This window comes from Mytilus edulis, chromosome 14 (genome assembly GCF_963676685.1).
Source record: "Mytilus edulis chromosome 14, xbMytEdul2.2, whole genome shotgun sequence".
Lineage (NCBI taxonomy): Eukaryota > Metazoa > Mollusca > Bivalvia > Mytilida > Mytilidae > Mytilus > Mytilus edulis.
In genome coordinates, this window is record NC_092357.1 from 18,446,484 (window position 1) to 18,470,427 (window position 23,944).

Consider the following 23,944-nt stretch of genomic DNA (forward strand, 5'->3'; position numbering starts at 1 on the left):
ATTAGTATCAATAAGACAACTCTCCATCCAAGTCAGTATTTATAAAAGTAAACCATTATAGGTCAAGGTATGGCCTTCAACACGGAGCCTTGGCTCACATCAAACAGCAAGCTATAAAGGGCTTCAAAATTACTAGACTAAGTGTAAAACTATTCAAACGGGAAAACCAACGGTCTAATCTATATAAAAAAGAGAAACAAGAAACACGCATGAACCACACCAATAAAGGAAAACCACTGAACACCAGGTTTCTGACTTAGGACAGGTGCAAACAAATGCAGCAGGTTTAAACATTTAAATCGGCGCCAAATGCACATGCAGATTTACGTGCACACTGAATTCACTGTGGATTTTTTTAAGTAATAAGTGTATCTTCTGTGCACTTTATTTACATTGCATATTGTAGAAAATATAATGGAGCAGTCCTGTTGCTTGTCAAGTTAAATATTATTCATACATGTTGTACCATTCGAAGAACATAGTTGAAAACACCACTCTATAAAACTATATAAACTTCTACAGATTTTAATTTTGGTGTCAAGTAGAGACGTTCAAAATAGCCATTCGTCTCAACTCGGCCGATTCTACCGAGGATTGCCGAATGTCAAAATAGCCATCATATTTAACTTTCTGGCTGACAATGTCTTAACAATTCATGAGATATGATTAGCTATGTCAAAATGTATTAAAATATATATGAGGAGTTGCTACAGTCACGATTTTATAATCATTCAATTTGATTCTGTCTTAAAGAATGATCATAACTTGTATCGACCAAACATTAGTTTAGATTAAACACATTTTATTTGCTGTAAAACACAAGTAAAATGGACGAGACACAAGTAGAATATGATGTCTTATTCATAATACAATATAAGTATACAATGTGTATATGTTACAGGGAATTTGTAAAATCAGTGATTTTGCAAAATCACTGGACTAATCAGTGATTTTGTTAAATCACTAACAGTTTCAGTGGTTTTGTAAAATCCCTGAAATTGTTAGGGATTTTACAAAATCACTGAAATAGAGCTAGGGATTTTGTAAAATCCCTGATTACAATTAAGTATAACTTGCTATTAGAAATGTATTTTTTTTAATATAAAAATAAACTAATGATCACTAATGATTTTGAAATATATTTGTTTATTCTAACACTATGAGCTAGAACTAGTGTATAATGATAATGAGTAAAAGGCATGTAAACGGATATTTAGACCACTGTGAATTTACTTATTTTTGGCAAGTTTGGGCGACATCTACTGTTACATAATTGCCCTGGTTTTCGATGCATGTCTGTATCAAATCAACCTGTACTCAGAAAATTGAAATCTTTGCTTATTATAGACTTCACGACAATGCCTTTACTGTAGCAGCTCAACGTTTTTTTTAATTGGCATTCCTCTCAAAGTTCCTTGTAAAGTTCTAAAGCTTTGTATGAAACATTTGCACACTTTCTATTTGCGTACTTTTAATACCATTTTGTCCCTACCACCATGACCTATTGATATGTGAGTTTTATGAACTATGCTTTACATGTCTCCAAGACATACATAATATTTTTAAAACATCTTCATCTGATGAATACCGCTTTTAACGATTTTTTTCAAATCTCCAAATTGAAGAAATACATACATGTACCTTCATTAAACAAAATATTAACAATATATTTACTTTATTTGGATTAAAAGAGTTGAGAAATTTATTCAAAGTAATATCACTTTGTGATAGAATACATGTATCTGATATACGATATATAATATATTAGGTAAAACGTATAGTAAGTAAAACTATTTTATTTTTGCTTGGTTAGAGCCTATACAAACCAAAGTATTGATTCTTAACCATATTTTCTGTTGTCTTTTATTATTATTTTTTTGTTGAATGTAAATGTTATTTTGTAGGCAAATAATAATAGAACACTTATTTGCTTTTAATACATCAATGTTCATGCAGCAATAAGATACGGAAGCGTATTAGCGCCACACATTTTTTTTTTTTAATTTTTCTTCCTAGGTTTGCGATATAACGCTAAATGTTTGCGTTATAACGCAAAGGTTTGCGTTTAACGCAAACATAGGAAGAAAAATAAAAAAAAAATGTGTGGCGCTAATACGCTTCCGTAATAAGATGCTCTTGCTCTGATATGCATGTAATATTTGCCACTGGATCACATACCCTAACTTACTCAATTTCTTATACCTTACATATGTGTTTTTTTTCTCACTTATGACAGCAATCAACCTAATGTTCCGTTTTTATATTTGATTTTAAAAATTTGATATAATTGGTTTTATTTTATACAGTCATGACAATAATTACAGAAAAAACTATAATAAACAGTAACTTTCTTTCAAACAAGGTGGTGATAAGAGCTTAATTGTTTTGTCTTCTTTTTGTGGCTCATTGACAACATGTTCCAAAACATCTTTTCACCAGTTCAATATGTTGCACTAAAATTTTCCCTCAATTATTTGAAGTAACTTTTGTGTGTATGTTTGCTCTTGCTTTAAAGACATATGTGCCTGAGCCATTGTTCTACAGTATGTCAGTTGTATACTATAGTGCATGAAAACTGCTCACTAAATATTAAAATAAAGGCTATGTGGCACCGTTAAAGTCCACAATTCCTCTTAAGTCCACAACACCGCTAAAGTCCACAACTAATTTCCGCTAAAGTCCACAACGCCGCTAAAGTCCACAAACTTTCCGTTAAAGTCCACAAAATGACCTCCGCTAAAGTCCACAAGAAAACGCCGTTAAAGTCCACAATAACAAGTTCCGCTAAAGTCCACAAAAAAGCACCGTTAAAGTCCACATATTTTTTTTTATGGTTAAAAACATATTATTCGTTATTTTTATCCCGTAAGTACATTACAAAGCATGGGCCTTTCTTCTCGGTAGTATTTTTTTTATCAGTTTGATACATGAAAGAAGTACAGTATCTGTATATGATTTTTTTCCATTAATTTTTATCTTTGTATTATGATGATGATGGCCAATTTGGACATCATTTCTAAAAAGTTTGTAAATTCGTTAGTTATTATTACTGCATTCTACAAGTACTTTTTGTCTCTTATTCTTTGCATATAATCACTTTTTTACATAATTAATGTACAAAGCAAATGTGCCTCATAATCTATAACATTTGCACGGCATTCATTCAGGCAACAATCTTGATTATATCATCAAACAAAAAATTATTACAGCTAATTTGCTTATGCACGGCCGACACTCGGCTTACCGAGAGATTGATCGGTTAATCTATATTGAGTATGCGGCTATATGGGCGATTGGTCTGTTAATCGGGTTGGTTATACGTCTGTTAAGAGTAAAACGCTTAATTTAATGTTAAACTCTATTAAATATACAGATTTTTGGCATGCTATAAGAACCAAATCGAAAAAAGAAAAGTGTCTGACAAAATGATATCTCTATCATAGAACATTTTGCACTTGTAAAAACATTTCTTAGTCTGTGCAGTTTTCAGTAAAACTAAAAGGCGTCGCGCAAGTATGTAGTATTTATGCTTATACGCATAGCAATTTTTTTTAATAAAAGGCGAAACAAACAAATTTAGATATCATTTAAAGGACAAAAAATAGTACTGTGGTTCTAAAAAATATATTGACATTAGTAAATATTTCATAATTGTAAAATAACGTGAATAATACCACGTTTTAGTGAAAATTATGGGAATAAAGTCTGTTGATGGGTTGGACAATTGAAATTGTGTCAGTTAAGAGTTATTTAGCCACGACAATAATTTTGCTACCTTTATATTTTCCCCTTGAAAAATTTAAGAATGAGATGTTCCTGAGTAAACAAAAATGACGATACGGTGCCACAGTATCCTAGAAAGAGCATTTTTATTTTGACTTTCTTTGCATTTTATTTAAGAAATAATTGATGGCAGCTATACTTTATTGTATTTTTAACATGGGTAGGCATTATATTCGTGATTATTTTTGCCAGAGCGATAGCGAGGGCTAAAATAACACGAATATAATGCCTACCCATGTTAAAAATACAATAAAGTATAGCTGCCATCAATTATTTCGATTCTGATTAGGACATTTACGGTAATTTCTATGTTTGCTGTGTATAAGGTTACGGTATGTGTGTAGGCTCTTCCATCAACCTCCCTGTTGATTTGTATTCAACTAGTTCAAACCAGTTTAATTTTGACAAGTTGTATTAATTTTAAAATTCTAAATTAAAACAGAAATTAACAAATTTATTAACTAAAACAATGTTTGAGTCACAAAATAACAGAAACGTTATAAATCAACGTCTTTTCCTTTGACTTTGAGGTCAATAGTTCAGCTGACACGCACATTTCAGGCTGCATTTTTCAGTCAGTTGAATTTGTCAATGGCAGTGGACGTACTAGGCATGTTGCAAGGAGAATCGGGTAAGTCTTTACTAACTAAATTTATCGTAAATGTTCCCCCGGTTATTGTAGCGTTTGTGAAAATACTCATGTCTGACTAATGCTGATTTAGAGTAATCTGTCCCTTTTTTTGTTTGCAGGCTTGGATAGAAAAAGCATAATCTCTCGTTTAATATGGAGCTTTCAAGTTCCTCAAACTTGTCACTGTATTGGTTTTCTGTCAACCATCCTGAAATTTAATAATTTTATATTTTATCAAGTTTAAATAATATTCACTTTTATAATAAATGCAAATTTAGAAGTATATATGTCCAAATATGATGTTTTAAGGCCTTTATTTTTTATTTTATTGGTTGAATAATTTGTAAATAGTCTTGTTGCGACTCACAGTTCATCATACATGTACATCATACGAAATGCATACATTTTTTGCTGATAAATTTTGTTTTTCTAATGATGATTAAAATTCAAACTGAGTGACAATCTTATTGCATTTGTAAATGGATTGGAAACCTTGGTGGTATATTGGTAATTACGCCTATTTTTTTTTTATACTAGGAGAATGGGGTTCGATTCCCTGCTAGGGTCAATCCATTTTATCATAAATATGAAACAATTTTGTCATTTCAGTACGACAGTAATAATCATAACCTATAATTTATTTTATATTTTATCGTTAGATTATATGTTTCAATGAAATTATTATATATATATATATGCGTTTGCAACAGGAAAAGTGAGGACACAATGTAGTCATAATAGCAGGAAAAATCATAATAATAATTACATGTATATACAATGATAGTTAATTGTTGTGATGTGAGTCAGTTTATTTACCTCTGAAAAGGCGCACTCCCCAATCAGTTTGTTGCTTATACCCAGCTAACAATGTTACGTCATAATTACGTCGTGACAATGTCATGTTTTCGTCGCATTGACGTCAGGTTATTACGTTGTATTTACGTAAAAGTGTATGGTTTTCTTGACGTTGTCACAACGTCGTACATTAACGTTGTGGTGACGTAAAATTACGTTTCTACAACGTTATTCCTGACATTACAACAACGTTTATATCACGTTATGTCGATGTTGTCACAACGTCATACATCAACGTTGTGGTGACGTAAAATTACGTTTCTACAACGTTATTCCTGACATTACAACAACGTTTATATCACGTTATCGCAACATCATACATTAACGTTGTGGTGACGTAAAACGTAAAATTACGTTTCTACAACGTTAATATCACATTATGTCGACGTAATATACTTGCACTTTTATATTATGCTTTATAATTAGCCAAAACATGATCGTATATACACACATAGTATCAACTGTGTTTGGGACCATGAGGTGACCTCTAGATGATATATGTTGGTGTTATTCTCTGATGGAATTCGTATATTCTGCATCATCATCTTTTTTTTTTGTAGCTTCAATCGAATTACTGTTTCAGTAATTGTGATATAACAGAAATGAATCCTAGGGCCATCTATAGCTGAGTGGCTGCCTATTCGTATGCAGTTCTTGATATATAGTGCTTGTAAAAATAATATGCATTTATCATATATGTTACTCTATAAGAGGGATGTTAACCCGGTCTCTTTAACCCGTCTTTAATTGCTGCCTATACGATATGAGATTTGCCCATTGTTGAAGGCAGTACATTGACCTCTATAGTTATTTTCTGTGTCGTTTGGTCTCTTGTGGAGAGTCTCGTTGGCAATCATAGTACCACATCTTTTTTTTTATATTCAATTTATTTCATCGTAGTATACATTTCTCATTAAGCATGTTCACGTTCTGAATATAATATCTGGCTAGCTAAATACCCACCCATGAAAGTTATAAAAAAAAAGTTTATGAAAAGTAAATAATGCCTGCAAATGTTTGCACCTGTCCTAAGTCAGGAATCTGATGTACAGTAGTTTATACGCGTATCTCGTTTCTCGTTTTTTTTTAAATTTTATATAGATTAGACCGTTGGTTTTCTCGTTTGAATGGTTTTACACTAGTAATTTTGGGGCCCTTTATAGCTTGTTGTTCGGTGTGAGCCAAGGCTCCGTGTTGAAGGCCGTACATTGACCTATAATGGTTTACTTTTTTAAAATTGTTATTTGGACGGAGAGTTGTCTCATTGGCACTCACACAACATCTTCCTATATCTGTATATCAAAAAGTGAAGAATTGATTGTTAACTTTGTTTATTTTAAATGTTCTCCTGGGTCCCTGGTAGTGGTATTTCCGGAGCTGCTGCAATTATCCTCTTAACAGTTTGTTCCTGCAATGACAATACAAAAACTTATTTGTACAAAATGTTAAATTGTAATTATTCTAGGTCAAACATTATTGCAAATAAATACTAGATCTATGTAGCTGTGTGTAAGACGTGGCTTTCCAAATCTCCTTGAAAAACACATAAACCACATAATTATATATTCAGTTAAATTTAATGTTACCCTTAATTTATTGTCCCAAAAGAGTATCTTGATCTTCACAATGCTAGTTACAAATGCATATCTATAAGGCCACCCTTAAAAAATTGTGTGTTTGGCATTGCCGACCCACACTATCAGGTGGGTAGGTTGGTAGGGATTTTTTTATTTTTTTTACATTTAAAAGCTTTATACATGTAAATCATGAAGTCTCTAGATCAATGTTGTCTAAAGCATTGCAGCATTGTTGTGTGTACATGCTGGTGGTTTCTTTGAAAGGGGTCAACCGTCAATGTCACATTCTACATCATACACAGAAACAAAATCATCAAGAGTATACCAGGCACTAGTAAGACCCAAACTGGAATATAGTTGTAGTGTCTGGGACCCCCATATGAAAGAACAACAGATACAATTAGAAAAGGTACAGAGACAAGCTGCTCGTTATGTACACAACAACTACGATTACACGAGCAGCGTCACAAACATGCTAAATCAGCTGAAATGGCCACCACTAGCTGAGGAGACGCTTAAAAACCAGACTTATTTTATTTTATAATGTAATACATAATGGATTGTCTTGTTGCCATTCCATCGCATATTCTTGAACAAACAGACAGCAGAACAAGACAGAATTTTAGGCCTAATAACAATTTCGTACTGAATTAAAAAAAAACAACAACATAGAATACAAACAATAATAATTTTGGGAAATATTCCAATATAGGTTGCACTATACGGGGAAATAAGGGTATTCTTACCTTATAGCGTGTTTCGCCTGGTTTTGGGGGTGTATGTTTTAGGGTTTCCCCAATCAATTCTTCAATATCTGATGTCCTTGCTGAGGGGTACATGTAGTTCTTCATGTAAGACTCTACAAAAATTGACATTGATAAAATTTGCATAGTGATATTAAATATAATTTAAAAATAAACCGTAGACTGTCAGGGAGCAACAATTTAACTTCAAGGAGGGTCATGGTTTTTGCTTGAGTCAGTGAAGTGCAAACAATTTTATTTAATTTTTCAACGATATCAATCAAATTATTTTTTTGTATGTCTAACACTATAAGGTATGGGTGGAATCTGGATTCAGAATATTTTTTGTCCTGTACTCGAACAGAATATTTTGTTTCATCAATTTGGAAATCTTAAGAAAAAACTCCATGACCCCCCCCTTTTTTTATATAGTTAAATGGTGGTTCCCTAATAAATTTCAAAGGCAAATTCGGTATTTTCATTAAATATTTATGAGTTTGAAGCTATAATATTGATTTTGTTAAATGGCATAATGATTTATCATTTATCAAATTAAATACACAGCTTTTTTACATTTTTTATTACTTTTTACATTATGACATATTCCAATCTTCATTGTGACTGATATATCTTTTTAAACTACACAAAGAACCGGTAAAAAAAACAAATTCACAGTATTGTCAGCGCCGGCAAAATAGCCATTACTTTTGAATTGTGCTATAGCTATTTATAGCTCGCTTTTAATCGAGATATTATAATCATATCATAATTACTGTTTCACCGGCAAATAAGCCACTGCCAAAATATAAAAAAAAAATATATATAATTGAAAATTATGATCATAAATGTATGTTTTACATTTACAAATTTTCCATATATATGTTCCAGACCATTGAGTATTTGGACCGTAAGAGTACGGTCCGGACCGTATATATGTATACTCGTACGGTCCGACCATACGCGTGCGGTCGGACCGTATGAGTATACTTGTATGGTCCAGTACGAGCTGACCTAATGTTATTGGATCATATGGTTTACATTTAGACAACCATTATCACAATCTTTATTTTTAGAATTACAAATTGTTATTCTTACAATTAGATGGACGTATTTTTTTTTTGCGTTGAAATGTGTGCTGTTCATGCATTTTCCCTTGCATTTACATTTTTGTTTCTAAAATTGCTAAATAGTGTCCTCCCACATTATGTTTTCTTCCGATATCTTCAATTTCAGTGCTCATATAATTCAATTAATGTATTACTCGGGTCGACATGTTAAGACATACAAGAAATTGACAGATTTAATTACCGCGATTTTTTTAAATTGTTAAAATATAAAGTTTTTATTTCAATTACATTTGAACTTTTTATATAAATTTGAGAGTTAAGTTATCTTGATCTGTTTATATATGCATTTGCATTAAACTTGAACAACTTCTTTATATTAGTTCTACCGTATGAGTATTTTGAAAAAGTATGCATACGGTCCAAAAACTCATAGATAGTTTTTACGGTCTGGAACATATATAATATAATACAGATTAATCGTTGACTATTTACTCAGTCATTATATACATATAATAATAATAATTAAAGGAGTAGTGGTATGATTTTTTTTGTAAATTATATTGTCCCTTGCAAAAATAAATAATTATAAATAATAATTTATTTTATTAAAGTGTCACATACTCGTCTACTAATGTTATACATACAGATAATATTATATAATATACATAATGCACAATAGTAAGATAAGACAAATACCCAGCCTTCATAGGCTTATGAGACACTATATTATATACAAATATATACCTATTTAACAAATACAAATTGTAAAACATAGTAAAATGTCAAAAATGTTTAAAATTATCCGGATTTTTCAAATAATAATAAAAATAAAAATATGTAATTAAAAAAAACATAACCTTAATTTAAAAACAGAAATATAAATATAAAAAAGAAGATGTGTTATGAATGCCAATGAGACAACTCTCCACAAGAGACCAAAATGACACAGAAATTAAAAACTACAAAGTTGATTTTTGTAAAAAATCTTTTGTATTTATTCATACTAAATTTTTATCAGTTCTTTAGTTTATGAGTTCAATGCACAAGACTTTATATTGTAAATACACTTGAGTTATTTTCAAGGTATGCCATCACTGTGTCTGTGTATAAAGTTAACATGACATGGCAAATACGTACCATTAGAATCAAATTAGCTACACGTGTGTAAGGTTTCTGCAGACGAAATTAGCAAAAGTTTATTGTAAAAATAATTTATAAAGCAAGAGTACTGTGTACAACAAAATTTAATTTCATATCTAAGTTATCATGTCTCTCTTCTAAAATGGTTTTATGTATTACATCATGCACGTGTTGTAAAACCAGATGCGATATGTATAAATTATCGGGTTTTCTTCATGCTGATATCGTAAAAATATCAGCCCCGAGGCACAATGTGAACCTTTTTGACGAGAGGCTGATATTTTCCGACATATATACGAAGAAAACCCGCATTGTCACGATTGTGACGTTGCTGTCAGATAATTTCACCTAGCTCACATCATTTTTATAATCCTGGTACCTTTGATAACTATTTGCACATTGTGACGTCGCTGGTAGTGATAATGCTTGGAGCACAAAAATCATGCTTGAAACACCAAATCCTGTATTTTGACATATATACCGGCCTCTCTAACTTTTGACAATCACTTTTCTATTGTGGCGTCAGATGTTTTGTTTTATGACGTCAAAACTTTACGGGAACATCATTCTGTTCCTATATAATAGAAACTTTATAAAAAGTAAGAAGAAAAAAACAACAGTTAAAGAATACAGATAAATGTACTTACGTTGGATCTTAGTGCGTTGGCTTGGTGAATGGCGTTTACTTTGAATATGACGTCATCACTTAACCCTCTTGCTGCCCGAGGGACACATATGTTCAAACCGGCAGTGCCGGAGGGACACATATGTCCATGGATAAATTTATGCATGCTTCTTATCAATGCTGTATCTCTTTCAATTAAAATACGGAAGAATAAACAGGGTTATGTTTTTCTCCAATTGGTCCCAAATGTAGTGGTCATTTTGTCGTGACGTCATATATCGAATGACGTTGTTGTTTGGCATGTTACGTCACAGACGTTGAGCTGTCGTATTTTCCGGCATATGAAATAAATGCAAAATCGGAAACGTTACGGTATTTCGAATTCCGTATCTTTTTTTAACATGAATAAATTCGTACAGACTTCGTCCCCTTTCACAGGTAATGCCTGCCTCATATCAAATAATATTGTTCATTAGTTCTACCAATACAAACAAGACAAATTAAATCTAGTACATAATAAAAGAAGAAATTTTGCTATTGTAAATTTTAGGGATGTCGACAATTACGTTGCTACAACGTTTTAATTACGTGATTTATTTGATCGATGTACAGTACATATTGCAATTATTTTTTATCATTTTTTTTTTATTATTACGATGTTTTATTGATGACAAAAACATGGTTCCTCTTTTATAATAGCGTATACTTTATCGACCAAAAATATGACGACGTTGCTATACACTGGTTCTCCGTTAAAGCGCCCAACGTCAGAGTAAAAAATGATAAAATATAAATTTCATCAAAACTTGTTTATAAAGAACATGGAACATCCTCATAGTGTATTCTACCCACCCTATAAATTTCAGCATGTAATATTTTACCGTTAATTTTTTTTTTTTTTTTTTTTTTTTTTTTTCAAAGTAAATATCTTTTATTATATATCTGCTGCTTTAACAATTTACTCGGATTACAGCGTTAGCCCGAGTATCCCTGTAATTAGTTACTGAATTTCCAGGGAAAAGTTCAGTAAAGTATACTAAAGTATTAAAGTGTAAAATTATATATATCACATACACATTCTTTTAAATACAGTGTATACATATTAACAATAAAATTTCATAGTATAAATCACGTGTTTACGGAACATCATTTTGCCTTCCGAATTTGTGTTCATAGTCCCGTGTTTACATCTTTGACCCAGTTAATTGTACTTGACCTTTTGTGCTGGATTAGTTACAAATCATTGTCCGAAAGCTAGTGCAAAAGGAAGCACATGTTTGTTGTGAAAATAAATTTTTGGATTAGATAAAACTTGTTTGGTAAGTGTTATTTACTATTCGTTAACGATTTTGTCATAGAAACAAAATAAATGTATCTAAAGTGAAAAAAATTAGATGTTTCTGGAAATATAATAGAAAGAATAAGGATTTTAACATGTGATTTGATACCAACAAAGTGACAATACACACAATATATTACTTGATGATATTCTGTGTAAATTTAACAAATCAGTGTTTAATTATAATCATTTTAGTTTTATATATTACATTAAATAAAGTGTCTTGTTTGGTTTGTTTTTACATACAAAAAATGAAAAACCAACAACTACAACATACATGTACAATATAAAATCTAGCATAGCTATTGATTATCACACCACACACAATTGTATACATTTCAATTACATATAATTTTGAATATTTTTAAGCATCTTACTTATTGTTTTATTTCTATACTCCATCAGATGATATCTGTATTTAAATTCTTGTTTAAATATTTCATAAACATTAACTTGATTTATTTTATTATTTGAAATACAATTGCATTTGTGTAGAGTGAATAGGATGACTGTCAAGAGATAATTAATATCATTTAATGAGTCCTCTTCTATTTTATATCCTACTACTAAGTGTTTTAAAGTAACTATATGCTCACCAATATGAAGCTTATTTAATAAAATACAAATTTTATTCCAAAAAACTTTAAAATAAGTACATTCCATGAAATTGTGTTGATAAGTATCTGGTATCCCACACACTGAACACAAATTGGTGTTTTTAATTTTCCATGTGAAAAGATGTGTACCTACAGGTAGTATATAATGTAATAATTTCCATCGAACCATTTTTAATTTATTGTCTTCTAAATAATTAAAAATAAAATTTAATGTGTATTTAATTTTTGGTTGAATTTTATCTATATTTAGTTCTTTCCGCCATTTTGTAAACCCTATAGGAATATCTTTATTTACATTAGATAAGATGACATAAATATCTTTATTATTAATTTTTTGTAAATCATATATAATTGCGCCTTGTTTTAAACATAGTTGTTTTTTACAATTAACAATAGTTTTTAATGAGTTTTGTTTTTGTAATATATCTTTCCAATGATTTGGTATGCTCTTTCTTATTTGTATTATTTCTGCAATCCAATTTCTTTTACATTTTAACTTATTGAGTATTTTTTCTTTTGATATTCTTCCTCTGTCATCAATTATGTCATTTACATAGATTATGTTGTCTTTTATCCAATGATTAAAAACTAAACTGTGCCCATTTAACTTTATGTATTTGTTACCCCATATAATTTGTTGTCTAATGGTTCTAAAGTTTTCTGGTTTATTAGTTTGACCACCGCCATATTTTACCCAGGTTTTAAGTATTTCAAAGTAAAAATTAGGGATTTTGTTGTTTTTGATATTTATTGATTTTAAATTATCCAGATTCATGTGAAATATTAAAAAATTTGATCCATATTGATTAAAGTATAATGTGGGAATAATTTTCCAATTTGACTGTTCACCTTCTATTAATCTTTTTACCCATTTAATTTTTATTGCATCAATAAACTTGTCAATATCTATCATTCCAAGTCCTCCCTCAGTTTTTTTCATGTTAATTGTTTTTCTTTTAATTTTTTCTTTTTTATGGTCCCAAATGAATTCATAAATCATTTTTTTAAACTTAAATAGTGAATCTTTGTCGATATCAGTTACAGAAGCTAAATATGTTATATTTGGTATAACTAGAGATTTCACGACAGTTACTTTTCCGATCATTGTTAGCTTTCTTTTTTTCCATGAGTTAAGAATTTTTTCAGATTTTTGAAGTTGTTTTTCTATGTTTAAATTCATACATTGAGATTTATTATATCCAAAGTGAATGCCAAGGCTTTTAACAGTCTCTTTGCTCCAGTTAATATTCTCAAAATTGTCTTGAATATGTTTTAATTTTCCGAAACCTAATCCTTCAGTTTTACTTCGATTTAAAATAAGTCCTGATAGAGAACCAAATACTTCAATTATATTAAATGACTGAGAGATTTCATCTTTAGAACAGAGAAACAATGTAGTATCATCAGCTAACTGGCTTATTATAAGGCTGTGCGTTTTTCCATCTAACTTTATATTTATTCCCTTAAGATTATTGTCGTTTCTTATTCTACAGGCTAATATTTCGACTGCAAAGACGAATAAAATGGCGCTTAAAGGACATCCTTGTCGAATTCCTCTAAAAATATTCAGTGGGCTTGAAATCCATCCATTATTAGAAATACATGCCTTGATATCTGCATACAAGGTTTTGACCCATCTTAACATAGAATTTTCTATACCAAATTTTGTTAGTGATTGATACATGAATTCCCACTCTAGGGAATCAAAGGCTTTGGAGAAATCTAGAAAAAGTATAGCTCCATCTATTTTTAACTTTTCTGCATGATCTATAATGTCTTGTATCTGACGTATATTAAAACCTATATAACGGTTTTTAATGTATCCATTTTGGTCACTGTGGATAATTTTTGACATCACAGGTTTTAATCTTTGGGCTAATGTATATGCAATAATTTTAACATCAACATTTAATAGTTAATTTGTAATGATCGAGACAGTGATGAAAGAAATTTAAAAAAAAGATATATTTAACGTCATTTTATTTGCTTTGACGTCGTGATTTTCAATACCAAAATGCTTAACAATTTTTTTTTTTATTATTTCACGTAAACTTTTATTTCTTGTTTCTCGTTTTCCTTGTTAGTTTAAATTAAGCATAATATTCAGTCATGTCTGCATTATTATGTAAGTCTGTTTTATCTCTTCAACACAAATTAAGGTGATAAATCTGCCTTTATGCTTTTTCCGTGTGAACTAGTATGCTAAACAATCCAGTCTGGATCTCAGACCTGTACAAAGCAGGATCAATATTGATATCGTATTAACATGCTTTCAACCCGAATATGTATGTAATTCGCCAATGAATCCTCCTCCTTTTCATCATAATCGTATTTATCAATCTGTGTTACCATGACTTATCACTGATGTGGTCATACTTATACTGTAAACAACAAATATATAACTTTTAAACTGTTTCAATTTCAAAATGCACAAGAATGGCGTATAACGCTTGAATCCCTTGCTTTGGTCTAGTACTGTTTTGAAAATTTCTTTCGAAGCCGAAACTCAACTCTTGTATCTTTGATGCGTTCAATGTGTCGGAAATTTGAAAAAAATAAGGAGAGAGACGAGAAGTGTCTATTAGTTTTTTGTGCAGACCAATGGGAGTATGTCCTTAAAATTGAACACTCTAATATAACAATAAGAAGATATGGTATGATTGCAAATGAGACAACTCCAGTATACATTTAACAAATCAAGATAGTCGGTATTATAGACTTAATTCGTTACATAGTGTGTTAGTGACCTAATACGATATATACAGGGTCAGTAAATTCCATATGAGGTTTTATTTTGGCTCAAACTCCATTATGGAATTTACAGATCCCGTATATATCGTATTACATGTAGGTCACTAACACACTATGTAACTGACAATATCTGACCAAAGTTTAAACGAATCACTTATTTGATTATGTTTACAGTTTTTATAATACTGCAATTTACAAATATAGGATATAAGATTTATTGATATAGGTTGTCTGAACGCACAGTGGCAAATATTTCATGTAGATTTATGCCAGGGAGAAGAACATTTAAAAAATTACTAAGATCTTGCATATGTTGTCGGTGATAAATAATTGAAAAGGTTCAATATAAATATACAAAAAAACAACGATGAGAGAGACACGACAAACTTAATCCAGCAAAATATGAAATATAAAATAATTTTCATGGATTATTTTTTCATCCTCTTTGTTGGTTTGCTGTAGTCTATTAATCTCACTGACTTTAATTTTAAGACAACCATAAACGACCAAATAAACAGCTTCTTCTAGTAGATCCTCTTATGCTAGTAGAATTATGCATCCTATTCCGCTTGAATATCAGATAGTTATTTGAAATAATTCAAGATATATGAGATGGTTTACAAATAAAAAAATAAAGACAACATCCCCTCCCCCCACCCCCACCCCTAAAAAAAAGAATAAAGAAAAAAGGCAATCAAGTTAAGAATAGAAAATAACATTATTTGGTTGAAAGGTAAAAAAAAAAAAGAAAATTGAAAAAAGGTAAAATAAAAAATGAAAGGGATAAATGATTTGAAGAATAATGAAACTTTGCGTCTTCTGCATATTAAATTTATTATTACAATATTCTAGTAGATCATTCCGGATGAAATGTTTAACTTTCAAATTGGTAGTAAACGCAACTGTTCAAATGAAACTACGATGCATATTTCATACATTCATAAGCGTCGGTGTTTTTTGCTAAACTTCCGATCTTGCATGAGTTAACGTATCATTTCGTCTCCTATTGCAGGCAAATTTAACCTTTCATTCTCCTCCTGCATTGTGTCAACAATTATTTTTATAGTTTTACACACTTTGAAAAAATAGTTTGTGACAGATGTCAGACCACGATAAGCATAAGCAACAAAAAGATCTGCAATAGTTGGTGAAAAAAAGATATAAATTTCATGCGTCTGAAGCGTTTTTTTTTTAATTCATCTTCATCATTTACGTCCAGCGACGAGTATTTGAAATATAAGGATGTCAAAGAAATGAATGAGTTGATGAGCTATATTACGAAAAGGACTATGACAAAAATAGTCAAATCAGTCGATTGTAACATTGATTCATTGAGGTGAAACCTTAGGTATCTTTATAATTCTAAAACATATTAATGGACAATTGATTGGAATTGTAAGGATTTGCAAAATCAAAACAGTCATAATTCTTGCGTCCTCAGTTTCATACTGATGCTTGAGGACGGTTGACATTGTCTTCTATTTTTTGGGGGTATAATATTTTTTTTAGTACCAAAAAATCTTAGATACGTTTTAATATTCACCCGAAACAATCGATTGATAAGCACTGTTTCTTTCTATATTGTGTTGGACAGATAAGTAATCAAGGATAAAATCTATTTTTGATGATCAAATTTTTATTCTCTCCGATTTCAGATATCTTTCATGTCGGTTAACTACCGGTACTGTCTCTGAACGTTCAGCTCCACATTACTAGTACCTCAGATCACAAGGAAAATATGATCAAATATATCTCATGTCATCTTTACTTTTGTATATTATCTAAGCTTTCCAACTTTTTTTGAAAAAAATGAAATACTTGGTGTTTTTTTCCCTCCAAGTTTGATTTTAATTCTAATTGATACATGGTATCATTTAAGCAGTACAGCGACATAATAAAAAGGGGGTTACATGGAGTAGTGTCGTCATACGTGTGTTATTGATACAGGCAAGACAATATATCTTGTCAAAATCTTATCGTACTATACAGAAGTTTTCAAATGCAGGAACTGAACATAAGATCTTTACAGAAAAATTCATATATTTCTCACTGACTAGAGCGAAAAATGGCTAAAGAATTACAGAGTTCAGAAATGTATATTCCCTCACCTAAAACAGAACGTAATATATATATACAGTGTATCATTGTAACGAGTAGTTTTGTTTAATCTATTTTACTGTGTCTATTTTCGAAAAGAATGTTGTATGAAAGAAAGTACACTACAGCTCAGGTGGATTTTGCTTTGTCCACCCGTTCACAGTGGGAGTGGGCGCCGGGTGGTCAAACTTTCTAGCTTGCCCCCTCTGCCCACCCATAGGAGTGGGCATGCAATTTCTTTTGTTTAATCAAAAGACTGGCAAGTACAGTCAATTGAAAAAAGCAGATAATATGAAAAAGAAGATGTGGTATTATTGCCAATGAGACAACTGACCAAAATGACACAAACATTAACAACTATAGGTCACCGTACGGCCTTCAACAATAAGCACAGCTATAAAAGGCCCTGATGAAATATTTGTAATCACTATTTTTACAAAAATGAGATTATAGCTAGGGTAGGCTGCCCACGGTGGGCCGGTGGAAAAAGCAAAATCCGACCGGGATGTGGTGTAATTAAAAGCGTCCCTCCTTGTTCAATACGAAAACACTCATAAGGAAGAGCAATTTGTATGGCTACTTGCAGTTGCATAATTGTTAAATCTTGTTGAATTCGATATCAAATTTATATTATTCATAGAAGTTTCATATCTTGAATATTGATAACGGGTTTACATTATTTACTTGCTGTACAAACGTCCGTTTTTTTCTTCTGCTTTTAGATTTAAGAAATAAGCAACTCTGTAACACTCAAACAATTGATTATTAAAATTGGTACATGGTGTCTTCGTATGTCTTCTGATAACAATATATTATTGATATTTAAGTGATATATCCACCATCCGTTATAAATATCTAATATGTTTATTTGGCATGCCATACTCGATAAAAAGTGCGGACGTGATAGAAAGCACCCTTTACCAAAACGTCAACGGAGATTACATTCCACGGAGGTTACATTTCGAGGATTTCGTCATTTATGAACCATAATATGAGTATCTGAAGATAAAAGTTGTTCTAAAATTAAATGTTGACACCGCTATCGATCTGTTGAATGTAGAGTTTATTTGCAAAATTGGTGTTTGTTAAGATTTGACCATTCCACGGAGATTACATGCTTAACAAATCTCTGCAGTTTTCAACTTTGTTTAGTTTTTCAGACTGATTTAATTTGAAATAAATGACCATTGTTATAAATAAAACTATTTATGGTAACCTTATGATCAAATTTTACTTATATCACACTCTGTGTTGTACTAATTATTTTGTCCTGCTTGGTCTTTTATCCATCTACGGAAATTTCAGGTTTACGAAGAAAACATTATGGACGGCCGGTACGATCACTATCGTTGTGAAAACCATACTAAACTTTTATATAAATCAAAAATATAGATAATAAAGAAATCTAAAAATTCTCAGATATAAGTATTTAACAAGCTACGGGTGTATTACTCGAAGTCGTTAGGTTTGCTTTCTAACGGTGGGACAAAATAACGTCATAAAATGGGCGCTTTAACGGAGAACCAGTGTATAACGTCACAGATACGTGACAAATGCGTCGCAATATGACATTGCAACAACGTAATATAAACGTTATTAAAAACAATAATAACGTTGTCCTGACGTCGGTTCTACGTCGTATCTGACGTGACGTAAAATTACATTCTCACAACGTTGCAACAACGTCGTACTAACGTAACGTCAGCCATGACCTTCCAGCGACCAATACATAACGTCGCAAGGACGTCATGTGTTTCCTGGGTAGTTGTCTCTTCTACTCTGGCCTGAGACAACATATCTATGTGCTCTCTGCTTGGCATTTCTTTGAACCTTGGTTTCTTTAGGGGTGGTTCTGGTTCTAAAGCTAGTTCTGGTTTTAAAGCTTGTTCTGGTTCTAAAGCTTGTTCTGGTTCTAAAGCTTGTTCTGGTTCTAACCTTGGTTGTGGTTCTTCTACAGGTTCAGAAACTCCTTCAGCAAAATTTGAAAGCTCATCATCTGATTGCGAGCTCTCTTGCTCGAACTTGTATATTGTGGCATCAGTTAGTCTGGCAAACATTGACGTAACTGATGCATCACATATTTCATGTCTGAATACACGTTTTGTTTGACCTGATGAAATATTCCTTATAATATATTGCAGAACAGATTGTTTCTGGTTGAAATGGTCAATTATTATGTAGTTATTTCCTTTATGTTCTACTTTAAGTCCAATTTTTAACGGGATTGTTCTCGCATATTCCGTTTTGTTTTGTAAACAAGCAGACGATGAAACGTGTTTTTCAGAGGGAGGGGTTTTCAAGTTGGAACAGCCAACATGGACGTTGTGGAATCCAGGTCAAATAGTTCAATTTCGAATTGTAACACATTGTTGTCATTGTGAAAGTATTAGTAACACAATGTGTATCATTTTAGAGTTTGAAAGTGTTTTAAGTTAATGGAATACATTAAATGCATACCAATTAGATAAAATTCATTTTTCTGCCGTAGTCAATATACGCATGTGCAAACTAATATTATTGGATAATAAAGTATGGTTTCTTTACAAAGCTAAAGAAGCACGTCATATTAGAATCAACAATTCTAAATATTTATCAATGTTAAAATATCCAATAGATTTTTTCGTCACGCATGTTCGTTACAGCTGAAGCACGCCTTTGGGTGCGGGATTTCCTCCCTATGTTGAAGACCCATTGGTGGCCTTCGGTTGTGTTTTGTTCTTTGGCGGGTTGTTGTCTCTTGGACACATTCCCCATTTATATTCTCAATAGACCACTTTCGAGTTCATCCGTCACCGGCAAAAACTCGTTAATTATGCACGCCTTTATGACGTCATTTACCAGATAGAGGGGGTCGCCTGTATCCCTGCACTATTTACGTTCATCAAGCGTCTTAGTGATCGTCTTTGTGCAGGATAAACTAGAAATAATGGTTGCTCTGTAGGTACTTACTGACAATTCCCTAATGATAGCAGTGTTGATTGTCAATTTTGAGAATTCAATTTGCCGAATAATTCGTATAATATAGAATTATAGTTTTCCAACCACTCGCTCAACATTGGAAGGGAAGTGACGACGCCCCAAAACGCACAAATGACGGTGATAAAAGGGCGTATAATTGACGAGTTTTTTCCAGAATATCATCAAGGTGTCTCTCTCATCGTTGTTTTTTTGTATATTTATATTGAACCTTTTCAATTATTTATCACCGACAACATATGCAAGATCTTAGTAATTTTTTAAATGTTCTTCTCCCTGGCATAAATCTACATGAAATATTTGCCACTGTGCGTTCAGACAACCTATATCAATAAATCTTATATCCTATATTTGTAAATTGCAGTATTATAAAAACTGTAAACATAATCAAATAAGTGATTCGTTTAAACTTTGGTCAGATATTGTCAGTTACATAGTGTGTTAGTGACCTACATGTAATACGATATATACGGGATCTGTAAATTCCATAATGGAGTTTGAGCCAAAATAAAACCTCATATGGAATTTACTGACCCTGTATATATCGTATTAGGTCACTAACACACTATGTAACGAATTAAGTCTATAATACCGACTATCTTGATTTGTTAAATGTATACTGGAGTTGTCTCATTTGCAATCATACCATATCTTCTTATTGTTATATTAGAGTGTTCAATTTTAAGGACATACTCCCATTGGTCTGCACAAAAAACTAATAGACACTTCTCGTCTCTCTCCTTATTTTTTTCAAATTTCCGACACATTGAACGCATCAAAGATACAAGAGTTGAGTTTCGGCTTCGAAAGAAATTTTCAAAACAGTACTAGACCAAAGCAAGGGATTCAAGCGTTATACGCCATTCTTGTGCATTTTGAAATTGAAACAGTTTAAAAGTTATATATTTGTTGTTTACAGTATAGGTATGACCACATCAGTGATAAGTCATGGTAACACAGATTGATAAATACGATTATGATGAAAAGGAGGAGGATTCATTGGCGAATTACATACATATTCGGGTTGAAAGCATGTTAATACGATATCAATATTGATCCTGCTTTGTACAGGTCTGAGATCCAGACTGGATTGTTTAGCATACTAGTTCACACGGAAAAAGCATAAAGGCAGATTTATCACCTTAATTTGTGTTGAAGAGATAAAACAGACTTACATAATAATGCAGACATGACTGAATATTATGCTTAATTTAAACTAACAAGGAAAACGAGAAACAAGAAATAAAAGTTTACGTGAAATAATAAAAAAAAAAATTGTTAAGCATTTTGGTATTGAAAATCACGACGTCAAAGCAAATAAAATGACGTTAAATATATCTTTTTTTTAAATTTCTTTCATCACTGTCTCGATCATTACAAATTAACTATTAAATGTTGATGTTAAAATTATTGCATATACATTAGCCCAAAGATTAAAACCTGTGATGTCAACAATTATCCACAGTGACCAAAATGGATACATTAAAAACCGTTATATAGGTTTTAATATACGTCAGATACAAGACATTATAGATCATGCAGAAAAGTTAAAAATAGATGGAGCTATACTTTTTCTAGATTTCTCCAAAGCCTTTGATTCCCTAGAGTGGGAATTCATGTATCAATCACTAACAAAATTTGGTATAGAAAATTCTATGTTAAGATGGGTCAAAACCTTGTATGCAGATATCAAGGCATGTATTTCTAATAATGGATGGATTTCAAGCCCACTGAATATTTTTAGAGGAATTCGACAAGGATGTCCTTTAAGCGCCATTTTATTCGTCTTTGCAGTCGAAATATTAGCCTGTAGAATAAGAAACGACAATAATCTTAAGGGAATAAATATAAAGTTAGATGGAAAAACGCACAGCCTTATAATAAGCCAGTTAGCTGATGATACTACATTGTTTCTCTGTTCTAAAGATGAAATCTCTCAGTCATTTAATATAATTGAAGTATTTGGTTCTCTATCAGGACTTATTTTAAATCGAAGTAAAACTGAAGGATTAGGTTTCGGAAAATTAAAACATATTCAAGACAATTTTGAGAATATTAACTGGAGCAAAGAGACTGTTAAAAGCCTTGGCATTCACTTTGGATATAATAAATCTCAATGTATGAATTTAAACATAGAAAAACAACTTCAAAAATCTGAAAAAATTCTTAACTCATGGAAAAAAAGAAAGCTAACAATGATCGGAAAAGTAACTGTCGTGAAATCTCTAGTTATACCAAATATAACATATTTAGCTTCTGTAACTGATATCGACAAAGATTCACTATTTAAGTTTAAAAAAATGATTTATGAATTCATTTGGGACCATAAAAAAGAAAAAATTAAAAGAAAAACAATTAACATGAAAAAAACTGAGGGAGGACTTGGAATGATAGATATTGACAAGTTTATTGATGCAATAAAAATTAAATGGGTAAAAAGATTAATAGAAGGTGAACAGTCAAATTGGAAAATTATTCCCACATTATACTTTAATCAATATGGATCAAATTTTTTAATATTTCACATGAATCTGGATAATTTAAAATCAATAAATATCAAAAACAACAAAATCCCTAATTTTTACTTTGAAATACTTAAAACCTGGGTAAAATATGGCGGTGGTCAAACTAATAAACCAGAAAACTTTAGAACCATTAGACAACAAATTATATGGGGTAACAAATACATAAAGTTAAATGGGCACAGTTTAGTTTTTAATCATTGGATAAAAGACAACATAATCTATGTAAATGACATAATTGATGACAGAGGAAGAATATCAAAAGAAAAAATACTCAATAAGTTAAAATGTAAAAGAAATTGGATTGCAGAAATAATACAAATAAGAAAGAGCATACCAAATCATTGGAAAGATATATTACAAAAACAAAACTCATTAAAAACTATTGTTAATTGTAAAAAACAACTATGTTTAAAACAAGGCGCAATTATATATGATTTACAAAAAATTAATAATAAAGATATTTATGTCATCTTATCTAATGTAAATAAAGATATTCCTATAGGGTTTACAAAATGGCGGAAAGAACTAAATATAGATAAAATTCAACCAAAAATTAAATACACATTAAATTTTATTTTTAATTATTTAGAAGACAATAAATTAAAAATGGTTCGATGGAAATTATTACATTATATACTACCTGTAGGTACACATCTTTTCACATGGAAAATTAAAAACACCAATTTGTGTTCAGTGTGTGGGATACCAGATACTTATCAACACAATTTCATGGAATGTACTTATTTTAAAGTTTTTTGGAATAAAATTTGTATTTTATTAAATAAGCTTCATATTGGTGAGCATATAGTTACTTTAAAACACTTAGTAGTAGGATATAAAATAGAAGAGGACTCATTAAATGATATTAATTATCTCTTGACAGTCATCCTATTCACTCTACACAAATGCAATTGTATTTCAAATAATAAAATAAATCAAGTTAATGTTTATGAAATATTTAAACAAGAATTTAAATACAGATATCATCTGATGGAGTATAGAAATAAAACAATAAGTAAGATGCTTAAAAATATTCAAAATTATATGTAATTGAAATGTATACAATTGTGTGTGGTGTGATAATCAATAGCTATGCTAGATTTTATATTGTACATGTATGCTGTAGTTGTTGGTTTTTCATTTTTTGTATGTAAAAACAAACCAAACAAGACACTTTATTTAATGTAATATATAAAACTAAAATGATTATAATTAAAC

General features: G+C 30.9%; 1 long non-coding RNA gene across 1 annotated transcript; it reads right to left on the reverse strand.

Moving 5' to 3' along the window:
* Positions 1-6,583: 6,583 nt before the first annotated feature.
* On the reverse strand, positions 6,584-10,506 carry LOC139502989 (uncharacterized). Its single transcript, XR_011658991.1, has 3 exons — positions 10,444-10,506; positions 7,593-7,705; positions 6,584-6,677 (listed from the first exon to the last, which is right to left on the reverse strand). It is a non-coding gene; the product is annotated as an uncharacterized lncRNA (long non-coding RNA).
* Positions 10,507-23,944: the final 13,438 nt, after the last annotated feature.